The sequence below is a fragment of the Macaca mulatta genome, chromosome 1 (assembly GCF_049350105.2).
Source record: "Macaca mulatta isolate MMU2019108-1 chromosome 1, T2T-MMU8v2.0, whole genome shotgun sequence".
Taxonomy (NCBI): domain Eukaryota; kingdom Metazoa; phylum Chordata; class Mammalia; order Primates; family Cercopithecidae; genus Macaca; species Macaca mulatta.
In genome coordinates, this window is record NC_133406.1 from 223,448,409 (window position 1) to 223,462,495 (window position 14,087).

General features: G+C 50.7%; 1 protein-coding gene across 13 annotated transcripts in view; it reads right to left on the reverse strand.

Annotated features, from left to right (window-relative positions):
* Nucleotides 1-14,087, reverse strand: part of ARHGEF10L (Rho guanine nucleotide exchange factor 10 like) — a 179,668-nt gene that overhangs the window by 148,091 nt on the left and 17,490 nt on the right. For 8 of the 13 annotated variants that reach the window (XM_077972438.1, XM_077972382.1, XM_077972351.1 and 5 more), the window contains exon 1: nucleotides 11,059-11,271. The exons of the other annotated variants lie outside the window; for them this stretch is intronic. The gene's annotated coding sequence lies outside the window, so the exon portion shown is untranslated. Of the gene's footprint in view, nucleotides 1-11,058; nucleotides 11,272-14,087 lie in introns of those variants that run through there. 13 annotated transcript variants of the gene reach the window in all.

Sequence of the window (14,087 nt, forward strand, 5' to 3'; positions counted from 1 at the left end):
CATAACAGCACCTGCACCTCACAGACTTATTGTGAGGACCAGGGGCCGATCCTCCCCAAGTGCTGAGCTCAGCACCTGGCACTAAAAGTAAGTTCCTTGCACCCATCTTCCCCCAGTTCCCAGGCTGCCCGCCCTGGCTCCTCCTCCTCCTCCTCCACCATACTATAAATATAAGAGCTCCCAGAGCTCACCTCCCTGTGGAGGGATCTTTCCTCCGAATTGTCCCTCTGGGTGGTCATACCTGTCCCCCTTATATGTTAAGGATGCCCAAGTTTGCATCTCCACCCCAGAGGCCCTCACTACCCGCTTGGACTTCTTTGGGGTTTTGGGGTTTGTTTTTTTTTTTTCTTTTTTTAGACGGAGTTTCACTCTCATTGCCCAGGCTGGAGTGCAATGGCACAGTCTCAGCTCACTGCAACCTCCACCTCCTGGGTTCAAACAATTCTCCTGCCTCAGCCTCCTGAGTAGCTGGGATTACAGGTGCCCACTACCACACCTAGCTAATTTTTGTATTTTTAGTAGAGACGGGGTTTCACCATGTTGGCCAGGCTGGTCTCAAACTCACAACCTCAAGTGATTCTCCCACCGTGGGATTACAGGCATGAGCCACCGCGCCCGGCATACCCCCTTGGACTTCTAATCAGCCTCTCAATGTGAACCTGTCCCAGACCTAACCCTTGGTTTCTCCAAAAGCCATGCTCCTCACTCCCTCTTAACCATCTCCTTTCATGACACCAGCATTCACTCAGATACTCAAAAGAAGAATCTAGAAGTCATGCTCAGTTCTTCTCTTTCCCCCACCCCTGTGTACAATCCACCAGAAATTCCAGTTGATTCCAGCCGATATATAACCCGAACCCAACACTTTTCTCCTATTCCACTGCCAAATGGGAACCTTTCCTTGCCTTTCCTCTAGTTCCCAGCTCCACCTCTCCACCCTGGCTCTCTACAGCCAGTTCTCCTCCCAGCAGACATGGGATCTTTGGCAAAGGTAAATCAGTCACTCCCTGCCCTTGACCCTGTGAATGTTTGTAGTCTTGTTTGCTGGACCGTGGGTTATTGGAGCCTAAAACCTCACCTTATCTTTATATCCATCCATCATCCCACAGCACTGAGTCAAGTGCTTCCACATCATAGGCACTCAGTAAATTATTTTTGAATAAATTATTGGGAAAAGGTGAATTTCTTAACAGAGTTATTACTAGCTGGAATCTTGGAACTATATTTCATTAGTAAAGGTATTTATGGGAAGTAGAAAACAAACCTCGATGGCTTCCTTTTGCACCTAGAGTAACAATCCTAACTAACACGGTCTCTGCTACACCCTCCTCTCCCCGCCACGCAGGCCCAGGCCGTTCTGTTGCTCAAACAAGCCAAGTTCCTCTGGCCTCAGGGCCTTTGCATTTGCTGTAGCCCCTTTTCCCTCAGATCCTTGCAGGGGGAGCTCCTGCTTGTCATTCAGGTCTGGCTTAAACGTCTCTCTGCAGAGAGGCCTCCCTGACCACCTGCAGATAACGAATCCTGTAACCCCCACCCCCACATACACCCTCTCTACCCTTCATCCCCAGTTATCACCGTCACACCAGTCTGTTTCCTTCACAGGACTTAATGCATACAATGTGGTTACTTTATAAATTCGATGTGTTTGATTTTTGTCTCCTCCACCATCATATAAGACCCATGAGGCCAGGCACTGTAGCTCACACCTGTAATCCCAGCACTTCGGGAGGCTGAGGTGGGAGAATCACTTGAGGTCAGGAGTTCGAGACCAGCCTGGCCAACATACTGAAACCCCATCTCTACTAAAAACACAAAAAATTAGCCATGTGTAATGGCAGGAGCCTGTAATCCCATCTACTCAGGAGGCTGAGGCTGGAGAATCACTTGAACCCAGGAGGCATAGGTTGCATCATTGCACTCCAGCCTGGGTGACAGAGCAACACTCCATCTCAAAAAAAAAAAAAAAAAAAAAAAAAACCAGGGCAAGGTTAATGTCAGCCTGCTCACTGTTGTAACTGAAAAAGATCAAAATATGCCATCTCAGGGCCAGAAGTCATAGTTCACACCTGTAGTGCCAGCACTTTGGGAGGCTGAGGCAGGAGGATCATTTGAGGTCAGGAGTTCAAGACAAGCCTAGCCAACATGGTGAAACCCTGTCTCTACTAAAAATACAAAAATTATTTGGTTGTGGTGGTGTGCACCTGTAATCCCATCTACTCAGGAGGCTGAGGCTGGAGAATCACTTAAATCCAGGAGGCAGAGGATGCAGTGAGCCAAGATTGGGCTATTACACTCCAGCCTGGGTAACAGAGCAAGATGCTGTCTCACAAAAAAAAAAAAAAAAAAAAAAAGAATTATTTTGAGCTCAAGGTACTTGAGCAGCAGCAGATGCAGGAAGAGCTCTTTGTCTCCCCTTTTCTGCCTATAAGCAGGGCACACATTTCCCTTTGTAAAGGTGATATAAATTTCCATTTGCAAAGGTGTATCCCTCTATCTTATCTGCATCACAAACCTTACTAAACCACCCTTATCTACCATACATTTCCTAGTCACTTTCGTGAAATGCACTGCCCCCCTAAGAGTCCAATCCTTTTCTTTTGTCTCCTGCTTCTCCACAATTTATCGCCCTTTGTTAAAATGTTATGTAAGCTCCCGGGTCTAACTGCCTCTTTGGATTTTCATTTCTTTTCTATGGAGATCCCTTACAGTAAAAAATACATATGTATAGTAACATTAAATAAAATCAATATGCCTTTTCTCCTATTAATCTGTCTTTTGTCAGTTTAATTCATAGGCTCTATCACAGAACCTAACAGGGTAGAAGAAAAGGTATTCCTCCCCTACGTGACAAAAGCCAACATTGCTAAGCTTTGACCTGGGCCGGGCACTATAATGAGCATCCTACTTGCACTTTTGTTAAATCCCCGTGCCTTATGACACAGCTACTAGTGTTATCCCTATTCTACAGATGAGAAAACAGATAAGAGAAGGGTCAGGTGAGTTGCCCAAGGCCCAACATAGAAAGAGCCCCAGCAGGGAGCAGGGTACCCCTCTACTCTCAGAACCCAATACAGTCTCTCCCTTTCTGGGCCCTAAATAGATACTTGCCAAATGAGCAAATGAAATACTGAATACATGAATGATGTGCACCACAATATTGAGAAAGGCTGTCTTTAGGTGGTAAAATGATTTCCATTTTCTTCTCTCTGTATTTTCTCTGTGTTTTCTTCAGTGGTCATGCAATACATATATAACTTAAGAGTAAAACAAATGCCTATTTTAAAAGAAATTCAAAGGTTGTGGGTAATGTCTAGGTTCAGGAATATTTTTCTTCAATTTCGGGAGACTGTTATTTTCCTACTTAATTTAACCATTGTTTTTCTAGGGAAATTGAATAAAAAGCTCACATTTCCAAAGCTCACTCCAAGTCTGCCCACTTCAAACAATGAAGAGAGGGGAGTAATGAGAGCTGGCTCCCGCCTTGTATGCTAATGGCCGGGATTCTGGGATGCATACCAATCAGCCAGTGACTAGAACCAGGACTTTTGCAGAGAGGAGGACACTCTGGGGGCAGGCTCTCAAGGAGAAAGGGGTTCCACAACTCAGAAATGCCACCTCATCTTGGGCCCAACCTGCCAACATGGGCTGGCACCATCACAAACCACCTGCACTGCCCTGGACTGGGGATGTATCTACAAGAAGGTGGTGTTGGGGCCTTGTCTGAGACCACCCTCTCAACCAATAGGCCAGTGGGAAGATGAACCCCATGGCAGGGAGTTCGGTGCTGGCTCTAACCAAGAGGTGGGCAGACCCTGGGCCTGTGGCCAAGTGGTCAACTATCCTTCCCCATTTTCCATGGCATATGGGCACTGCTGCTAGGGGCTGTCAAAGGCACAGCCGAGCCAGGCCCTGGGAGGGTTGGCACTGCTCAAGGAAAGACACAGAGTGGAGAGGCAGGACTCTGGGGCGAGCAGAATGTGGTGCTTCTACCTCTTGGTTGCACAACCCTGGGCAAGTTCAATGGAGGCAAAACATAAATAATGATGCACCCCACCTCTTGGAGTAGCTGAGAACTGAGCAAGCTCCCACAAGCCATGCACTACCAAGGGGCCTGCCACTCTGCAATTTTTAGCCATTAGTATTAGCTCTTTCCTGACACCAGGCCTAGGGGGCCCATGTGGATACCAGGGTTCTATTCTCATCCTTGCCCCTGAGCCACAGGGTAACAAACCCAGCTATGACCAGACTGGGCCTTGCTAACACTGGATTAAAAAAACACACATTAACTCCAAACTAAGAAGGGCAAAGTGTGCTGAGATTCCAGGCATGTGACTAATCTCTCCCTCCCCTCCTCAAAGGGAAAAGGAACACCGCATAAAGGAAGGGAGCATGGGACTGCAGAAAGATCTCAGCACCTGCCGGGTTCGAATCCTACCACTTACAAACACAGTGCCCTTGGATAAGTCTCTGAGACTCAATTTCCTCATCGATAAGATGGGAAAATAGGACCTACTTGCAAGATCGGCATGGAAATTAAATGAATTGATGCATGAAAAATACCTGGCACACATAGGCATAAAGTCAAAATCAGTTGCCTTTAAACAAACAAGCTCTCAATTGTCTGCCTAAATGAAAGACAGAAGCAGCTTTTCTGGTATTAATTAGCAATGGGGGAAGAACAGGAGACCCCTCTTCCCATCCCAATTAAGTTTTGTTTGGCTTGATATTAACATGGATTTTTTTTTTTTTTTTTTTTTTGAGAATCCACCAGCCACAGATGCAGGGGCTGGAACAGCAGCAAGCTTTAGAGACAGCAGGAAACTACCAAGAAACCTTAAAGATTTTCAGGGAAGCAGGGTGATCCACACAGCACAAGGCCCCTGACAGGCGAGGTTTGGCAGACTTCCTTTGCTGGCATCCAGATGATGCTGTGCCCCCTGACTTGAGGAAGGTTCAATGCTTCCCCTGCTCTGTTTCAAACCCTGCAGACTTTTGATTCACCTGACACCAGAGTCAGACTGAGCTCTCAATAATTCATGCCTCTGAGCCTTTGCACATGCCCTTCCTTCTGGGTAGAAAAAACACACATTAACTCCCCTGGGTAGAAGGAGCAGCATGTGCAAAGGCTCGGAGGCATGAACTGTTTCCCTCTCCCTACCCCATTCCCCTGCTACACTCTGCACATCCCTCCACTGTATGTAACTGTGCCGTGTCCATCTCTCAACTAGAGATCACAGGCGGTACAAGAGCAACCGTCTGCTTCTACTCTCTCATGCAGGCCCTGCATCCATATGGACAGGTCATACCCACTGTTGTCTATGCCAGCTCTAGCCACCCATGTCCTGGACGTCACAACTCCACAAGCCCCAAGCTACTTAACTTGTCCATGGTCTGTCCTCAGACGTCACCGCTGTTTTTCCTCCAAGATGCCTGGGTCATCCTGAATAGGGTTATTCAATGGCAAAGTCAGCTCTCAATTAACTGAATCTCCTCCTTGTCCCGTTTCCCCTCTTTCTGGTGCATGGTAACAACTCGCGTGCTGGAGTAGAGAGCTCCCATGATTTGAGGGCAATTTACAACCTCTATCAGCACAGCAGGCCCTGCCCAGCAGCTGCCCTTTAGCCACGAAGACACTAAGATCAGTCCTGGAGTAGCATCACACGAAAATGTAAGTTCAAAGGGAGGGACTGAGTTGCTCATTGCTGGATTCCCAGTGGTGTGCTGGTAAACAAGCTCTTCAGGGGAAAAGATTCTGATTCGCAGTGTTTGCCAATTTATATGGTATAAATATTCTCACTGTGGCCAATTTCAAGCTGCCAACATCACATCACTGAATGGAGTTGAGATATGCAGTAGCACACCACTATGTACATTACACACACACACACACTGACACCCCCTGATATGGTTTGGCTCTGTCTCCACCCAAATCTCATCTTGAACTGTAGCTCCCATAATCCCTGCATGTCATGGGAGGGACGTGGTGGGAGGTAATTGAATCACAGGGGCAGGTTTTCCCCATGCTGTTCTCATGATAGTGAATAAGTTTCCCAAGATATGATGGTTTTATAAAGGGCAGTTCCCCTGCACAGGGTCTCTTACCTGCCACCATGTAAGACGTGCCTTTGCTTCTCCTTCACCTTCCACCATGATTGTGAGGCCTCCCCAGCCATGTGGAACTGTGAGTCCATTAAACCTCTTTTTCTTTATAAATTACCTAGTCTCGGGTATTTCTTCATAGCAGTATAAAAACAGCAGTATGAAAAAGAACTAATACACCCCCCAATGCGCGCACACGCACACATACACACACACACACACGCACACAAAGCAGCAAATAACCACAAATGCACAGCTAATAGAGTAAAATAATTAGAAAAAAAATTGAATATTTATTACTTTATAAAATATAATTTACGGCCTGGGCATGGTGGCTGACACCTGTAATCCCAGTACTTTGGGAGGCTGAGGTGGGCAGATCACCTGAGGTCAGGAGTTTGAGACCAGCCTGGACAACATGGTGAAACCCCATCTCTACTAAAAATACAAAAATTAGCCAGGCGTGGTGGTGGGTGCCTGTAAATCCCAGCTACTTGGGAGGCTGAGGCATGAGACTCGCTTGAACGTGGGAGGCAGAGGTTACTGTGAGCCGAGATCATGCCATTGCACTCCAGCCTAAGCAACAAGAGCCAAAACTCTAACTCAAAAATAATAATAATAATAATAATAATAGTATATGTATACGTATAAAATTTATGGCTGGACACAGTGGCTCATGACTGTAATTCCAGCAGTTTGAGAGGCCGAGGCAGGTGGACCACCTGAGGTCAGGAGTTCAAGACCAGCCTGGCCAACATGGTGAAACCCCATCTCTACTAAAATACAAAAATTAGCCAGGTGTGGTGGCAGGCGCTTGTAATCCCAGCTACTGTAATCCCAGAGGCTGAGGCAGGAGAATCACTTGAACCCAGGAGGTGGAGGTTGCAGTGAGCAGAGATCACACCATTGCACTCCAGCCTAGGCAACAAGAGTGAAACTCCATCTCAAAAATATGTAATAATAGCCGGGCGCGGTGGCTCACGCCTATAATCCCAGCACTTTGGGAGTCTGAGGCGGGTGCATCACCTGAGGTCAAGAGTTTGAGACCAGCCTGGCCAACATGGTGAAATCCTGCCTTTACTAAAAGTACAAAAATTAGCCGGGCATGGTGGTGGGCTCCTGTAATTTCAGCTACTTGGGAGGCTGAGGCTCCCCCTGCACTTGAAACCAGGGGTGGAGGTTGCAGTGAGCTGAGATTGCACCACTTCACTCTAGCCTGGGCGAAAGAACGAGACTCCGTCTTTCTCTCTCTCTCTCTGTCTCTCTCTCTCTCTCTCTCTATATATATATATATATGTAATTTACTTAATGATGACTGTATATACTAAAAAAAAAATTGTTTTTGAGACAGAATTTTACTCTTGTGGCCTAGGCTGGAGTACAATGGCACGACCTCGGCTCACTGCAACCTCCACCTCCTGGGTTCAAGCAATTCTCCTGCCTCAGCCTCCCGAGTAGCTGGGATTACAGGCACGCACCACCACACCCGGCTAATTTTTTTATTTTTAGTAGAGACGGGGTTTCACCATGTTGTCCAGGCTGGTCTCGAACTCCCGACCTCAGGTGATCTGCCTGCCTCAGCCTCCCAAAGTGTTGGGATTACAGGTTTGAGCTACCACACCCAGCCTCAAAATTTGTTATAATGGCTGTGTTTAACAACTGGCTCATAAAATTCCTAAAATTTAGCAATCAGCTCTTATGTGTAGGTATGAGCTAGTTCCCAACTCACCACTGCCCAGGATCCAGCAGAGGCTCTATAAGGACTCCTGGGAATGTCATCAGACCAGGGTCCTGAAGGAAAATGGCTCTGATGCCCTCCACTGAGGTAGAGAGACCAAGAACTCTCTGGGACACGGCAAGGAAAGGACTGAGCTGGGCCCAAGGTGGCACCGTGGGGTGGAACAACTTTGGCACACTCAGTTGTTAAAGAACTTGATTGTCTCCTGGACTTTAGACCCCTTGAGGGCAAGAACAGTGGCTCATTCACCCGTCTAGTCTAGCCGGGTGACAGGAATACAAAAGGCACTGGAGACAGCTGTGCAGAAGAAAGCAAGGACTGCGTGGCCAGGGAGTCCCAGGCTGAGTGCTGGCTCCTTCAATGACTCGCTTCAGCAGTGACATTATATGCTCATCTTCCTCATTAGTAAAATGGGTATGAACCCATCTCCCTGCCTAATTACTAGGGTGTTGTCAAAACAAAGAGAGAGCAGATATGAAAGTGCAATATAAATCTATGTTATTATTATCTTATCACGGCATATATATCACTTACTTTATCTTTCCAAAATTAATCTAAGAAGATTACATGTATTCTTTCTACTCTCTTCCTTCTCAATGTATAAGAGGTACATGCTTAAATCATCTAGCCCAGCACCTGGCACTCAGCGTATATTATAAATGTCTGTTAATTAATATACCATTTGTCCAAGTAACAGCACACTTTCCTCAAATATATATACACATATATATACACACACACACACACACACACACACACATATATATATATTTAAGACAGAGTCTCCCTCTGTCACTTAAGCTATAGTACGGTGGCACAATCACAGCTCACTGCAGCCTCGAACTTCCAGGCTCAGTTGATCCTCCCATCTCAGCCTCCTGAGCAGCTCGGACTACAGGCGTGCACCACCACATCCAACTAATTTTTAAAATATTTTGTAGAGACGTGGTCTCCTGCGTTGCCCAGGCTGGTCCCGAACACCTGGGCTCAAGTGATCCTCCCACCTGAGGCTCCTAAAGTGCTGGGATTACAAGCATGAGCTACCATGCTCAATCTTCTTTTTATTTTTTTTCTTTTGAGATAGAATCTCATTCTGTTACCCAGGCTGGAGCGCAGTGGCACAATATTGGTTCACTGTAACCTCCGCCTCCCGGGTTCAAGTGACCCTCCCACCTCAGCCTCCCAAATAGCTGGGATTACAGACGTGCACCATCACACCCGGCTAATTTCTGTTTTTGTTTTTGTTTTGAAATGGAGTTTCGCTCTTGTCACCCAAGCTGGAGTGCAATGGTGCGATCTCAGCTCACTGCAACCTGCACTTCCCAGGTTCAAGCGATTCTCCTTGAGTAGCTGGGACTACAGGCATGTGCCACTACGCCCAGCTAATTTTATATTTTTAGTAGAGATGGGGTTTCACCATTTTGGCCAGGCTAGTCTTGAACTCCTGACCTCAGGTAATCTGCCCACCTCCGCCTGCCAAAGTGCTGGGATTACAGGCATGAGCTACTGAGCCTGGCCATAATTTTTGTATTTTTAATAAAGACAGGTTTTCACCATGTTGGCCAGGCTGATCTCAAACTCCTGACCTCAAGTGATCCACCCAACTTGGCTTCCCAAAGTGCTGGGATTACAAGCGTGAGCCACCACACCCAACCTCCTCTTATACTAACCTGGTACCTGGGCCCCAGAGCAGTCCACCAGCTTTCCCCCCTCCCCAGACTCCTCCAGAGTTAAAACTTGGAACAGAACTTGGGAACCATTAGTTATTAGAGATTCATTTATTCAGCAACTATGTGTAGTGCACCCACTACGCACCAGGCACTGTTCTGAGCTGTGATCAAGGACAGGCATGGTCCCTGCTCCACTGGAAGACCGTAAAAAAAAGCCCCCCGCCCCCACGACTGGGGCAGGAACCCTCAGAGCATTGGGGCTAGCCTGGCTCACTGGACAGGAAGTAGCTCTGGAGTGAGAAATCAGAGGTGAAGGATGGGACCCACTTCCTGGATAGAGAGAACAGCCCGCAGAGGCTCTTTGGTGGAAGGGGAAGGGACAGGGGGCCTCGGGAAGGCAAGTGCCTGGGGACAGCGAGCATCATATTCGGGCACCACAGGAAGCCTTACAGAAGGGTTCTGAGCTTCACCCTGAGGGCCTGAGGAAGGGGCAGGGCAGTCCCCAGCCCACAGTCACAGGGAGCTTGGAGATTTCCGGAGGCTGACCTGCTATCTAGTCTGTGTGTCCAGGGCCTGAACACCGTGGGGGGCACAGTGCTGGGCGGATGCCAGGAAGAGCTATGCATTTTAATGAGCCCGCACAACCTGCCCTCTCTCCCCAGAATCCTAGGAGGAGCAGATGGGGCTACCGGCAGGTGGGGCGTGGCTTCCCAGTAGCATCCCTAAGGGAAGCCAAGGACTTTGGGGCAGCAATTGAGCTCCAAAGCCAGTGGGGAAGTGCAGTCCACTAGCCACCACCTCTCTGCTTGGCACTGACGCAATGCAGGGCCTCCTGACTTTCAGGGCCAAAGGAAGATTCGAGACCCCTGCCCCAGGGCTCTGGGAGAGGGAGGAAGAATTGTCCCCATGCTCCCTACAGTCAGGCCGACGCTCCCTCTCAGAGGCCATCCCAGACACTCCAAGGAGGCTGGTCTTCATGTAGGGCCCTCCTGTTCCAGAGGGATCCGGACTGGCGGCTCTGCAGCCACGGCCTCCGGCTGACCCGGCATCCTCTCCTCCCACAGTCTCCTCCTGCAGGAGGCCGTCCCGTTCCGCCTCTGGGCGGGGGTCCAGGGTGGGAGAGGCTGACTCACCACATAGGCGACAAGGGCACTCCCTGACTTCACCCGATCCCAGGGACCCCCAAGGTCAGCGCAGGAGGAGGTGGACCACAGCGGAAAGTGAGGCACAGGGTGGGGATGGGGGTTCCCAAACTGTCCTGACCCCAACCGGCTGGAGGCCACACACACACAAGCTGAAGTACAAAGGCCACTCGCCCTAGTAACACCAGAACTCCAGGGACACAAGAAGAGACCCACACCGAGGGGAGACGCGGGCGCGGGGCTCTCACACCCAGACACAGGGACACAGCGGCGGACACAGCCCCCGCCAGCCCACGGCGACACGCCCGGGACCTCCGGAGGACCCTGGCGCCTGGAGCGCCTCCCCCGCACTCGCAGACTCGGGGACACGCGAGGATCCCGCGGAGGCAGGGCCCCCGCGCTCACTCACCCGCCTCGGCCGCCCGGGCCCGCGCCTTTGTCATGCGCGCCGCTCACAAAGGCGCTAGGCGGCCGGCGCCGCGCCTCCAGCTCCTCAGGCCGCCGCGGGCGCCCATGGCCGGGACGGCGCCCCCACCGCCGCCGCCGCCGCCGCCGCCGCCGCCCGAGCCAATGGCCGCGCCGCCCGCCGGCCCGCGAGGTCCGGGCCCGCCGGGACTGCGCCCGCGCCTGCCGCGCTCCGAGGCCTGGTCCCGCCGCCGCCGCCGCCGCCGTGAGCGACGCGGCGCCGCCCCCACCCGCCCGGTCCCGGGGCGCCGCGGCTGAGGTCACCGCTTAACCCCTGGTGGCCGGGGCCGCGGCCGCCGCGCCCCCTCCCTGCTCCGAGCGCGCCGCGAGGGAGATGGGGCCTCCCCCAACCCGCTGCGAGCCCCCAGCGGTCCCGGCAGCCCACCCGGCCCCCTACAGTACGGGGCGGAAACTGAGGCCCGCGGGGATGGGGCCCGTCCCCGGCCACACGACGACCTCCTCGCTCCTTCACCCACCCCGGGGTCCCCGCTTCCCGCCTCCCGCTTCTCCTTTCCCCGTTCTCCCGCGGAGAGATCCCGCAGGCGCGCAGGGTGCTGGCTTCTCCTCCCCCGCTTCAACATTTTGCCCTGAGGTTCCCCCAAATGGGTGAGAGATTCCTGGGCCGGCCCCAGGGGAAACCCTAGACTTATGACCTGCCCCTCAACCAGTCTCAGCGGCCCCCTACTGCCCTCCCACCCCCGCCGTGGCAACATAGGGAACCTTGCAGCCATGCACCCTAACCTCCAAGAACAACCCTGGCGGCTTCAGGCATTAGCGGCTTTGAGACTGACAACACCCCAGTGATGTAGCCCCATTTTCCCCAGAAGAAAACTGAGGCTCAGAACTGTGAGTAACTTGGCAAAGCTCACTGAGCAGCAAAGTGCTGGGACTGAGATCCTATCACTCCCCTGCCTTTGCAGCTCCAAAGCTGCCAAACACTAGGTACTCCCTCCTGAAATTCCAAAGAGGGCCTCTGGATATGATGCAATTAATTACAGTTATCAGGTCATTAATTAAGATTATCCGCGTTGTTGTTAAACACTCCCCCGCTACCTCTCTATTTGCAAGGAAATTCACACGCGGGCTTATCAGCAATTACTCCTGGGTTGATAATGATAAGTTCTGCAGCCTCCAAAGGGTACAGGTGCATGTAGGTTGAAATCATTTTCAGCTTGTGTTCCTTACAGCCTACAGCCGGCAAAAACGTTTTTTTGTTGTTGTTGTTGTTTGGGTTTTTTTTTTTTTTAGTACTCCCTATTTGTCAGGCACCAACCTCAGGGGCTACCAATGAGACGAGGAAGCAGACAGACCCCAGCCCCGCCCCCTCGGAGCTCACAGGCTTAGGAGAAGACACAAATAAACAGAAGGCTACAGTGCAGTGAGACAAGTCACACAGGCCACACTCTGAAATCATCTTATTCACCGACTCGTTGGTTTGTTTATTATCCCTCTCCACACAAGAACATAAGCACCACAGAGTCGTCCTAAGCCCCAGGCTAGGGCAACACTGGCTCATAGTAATAGGCAGTGGATATTCTTTGAGCATTTTTTGCTCTGTTCCACACATCGTTCTAGTCATGCAGGAGACATCAGTGAACACAACAGGCACGGCCCCTGCCCTGATGTGAATAAATGATGGCAGGACAGCAGACAGGAGACATTTGGGGATGCTAGCAAAGCAGGAAGAACACTTCAGATGTCCATTGAGTGACCTCAGGCTCATGGTATTAAGCTTTGGACCAGAATATGGACTTTTGGGTCCTGCTGTCATAGCCAGAGCCAAGTACACGTGCCAGAGCCAAGTACATGTCCCAGACCAACATCGCAGTCTTACACAATTTACTCCAACCCCTTCCTTGGCTATATGTTTTTTTTCTTTCTTTCTTTCTTTCTTTTTTTAAGAGACTGGGTCTTGGCTGGGCGCGGTGGCTCACACCTGTAATCCCAGCACTTTGGGAGGCCGAGGCGGGCAGATCACGAGGTCAGGAGTTCGAGACCAGTCTGGCCAACATAGTGAAACCCTGTCTCTACTAAAAATACACAAAAAATTAGCCGGATGTGGTGGTGTGCGCCTGTAAGCCCAGCTACTCAGGAGGCTGAGGCGGGAGAATCACATGAACCTGGGAGGCAGAGGTTGCAGTGAGCCAAGATCATGCCACTGCACTTCAGCCTGGGTGACAGAAAGAGACTCTGTCTCAAAAAAAAAAAGAGACTGGGTCTTGCCCTGTGGCTCAGGCTGGCACAATCAGCTCAATGTAACCTCAAACTCCTGGGCTCAAGCAATCCTCCTGCCTCAGCCTGCAAGTAGCTGGCACTACAGGTGCGGGCATGGTGGTGCCTGTAGTGCCTGTATTGCCAGGTAGCCATGCCTGGCTAATTTTTTTTTTTTTTTTTTTTTTGGTAGAGATGGTGGTCTTACTATGTTATCCAGGTTGGTCTTGGACTCCTGGGCTCAAGAGATCATCCCATCTCGGCCTCCCAAAGTGCTGGGATTACAGGTGTGAGTCACCGTGCCCGGCCTCCTTTATTATCTTATTTCCCATCTGATCCCGAAATGTCTGACTCCTCCAGCTCAGGACGCCCTTACCTTCTTTTTTTTTTTTTTTTTTTTTTTTTTTTTTGAGACGGAGTCTCGCTCTGTAGCCCGGGCTAGAGTGCAGTGGCCGGATCTCAGCTCACTGCAAGCTCCGCCTCCCAGGTTTACGCCATTCTCCTGCCTCAGCCTCCCGAGTAGCTGGGACTACAGGCGCCCGCCACCTCGCCCGGCTAGTTTTTTGTATTTTTTAGTAGAGACGGGGTTTCACCGTGTTCGCCAGGATGGTCTCGATCTCCTGACCTCGTGATCCACCCGTCTCGGCCTCCCAAAGTGCTGGGATTACAGGCTTGAGCCACCGCGCCCGGCCGCCCTTACCTTCTTTGGTTGTACTGAGTGTTACCCTCCCCTCCAAGAACCATCACAAGGCCCAGAATCCC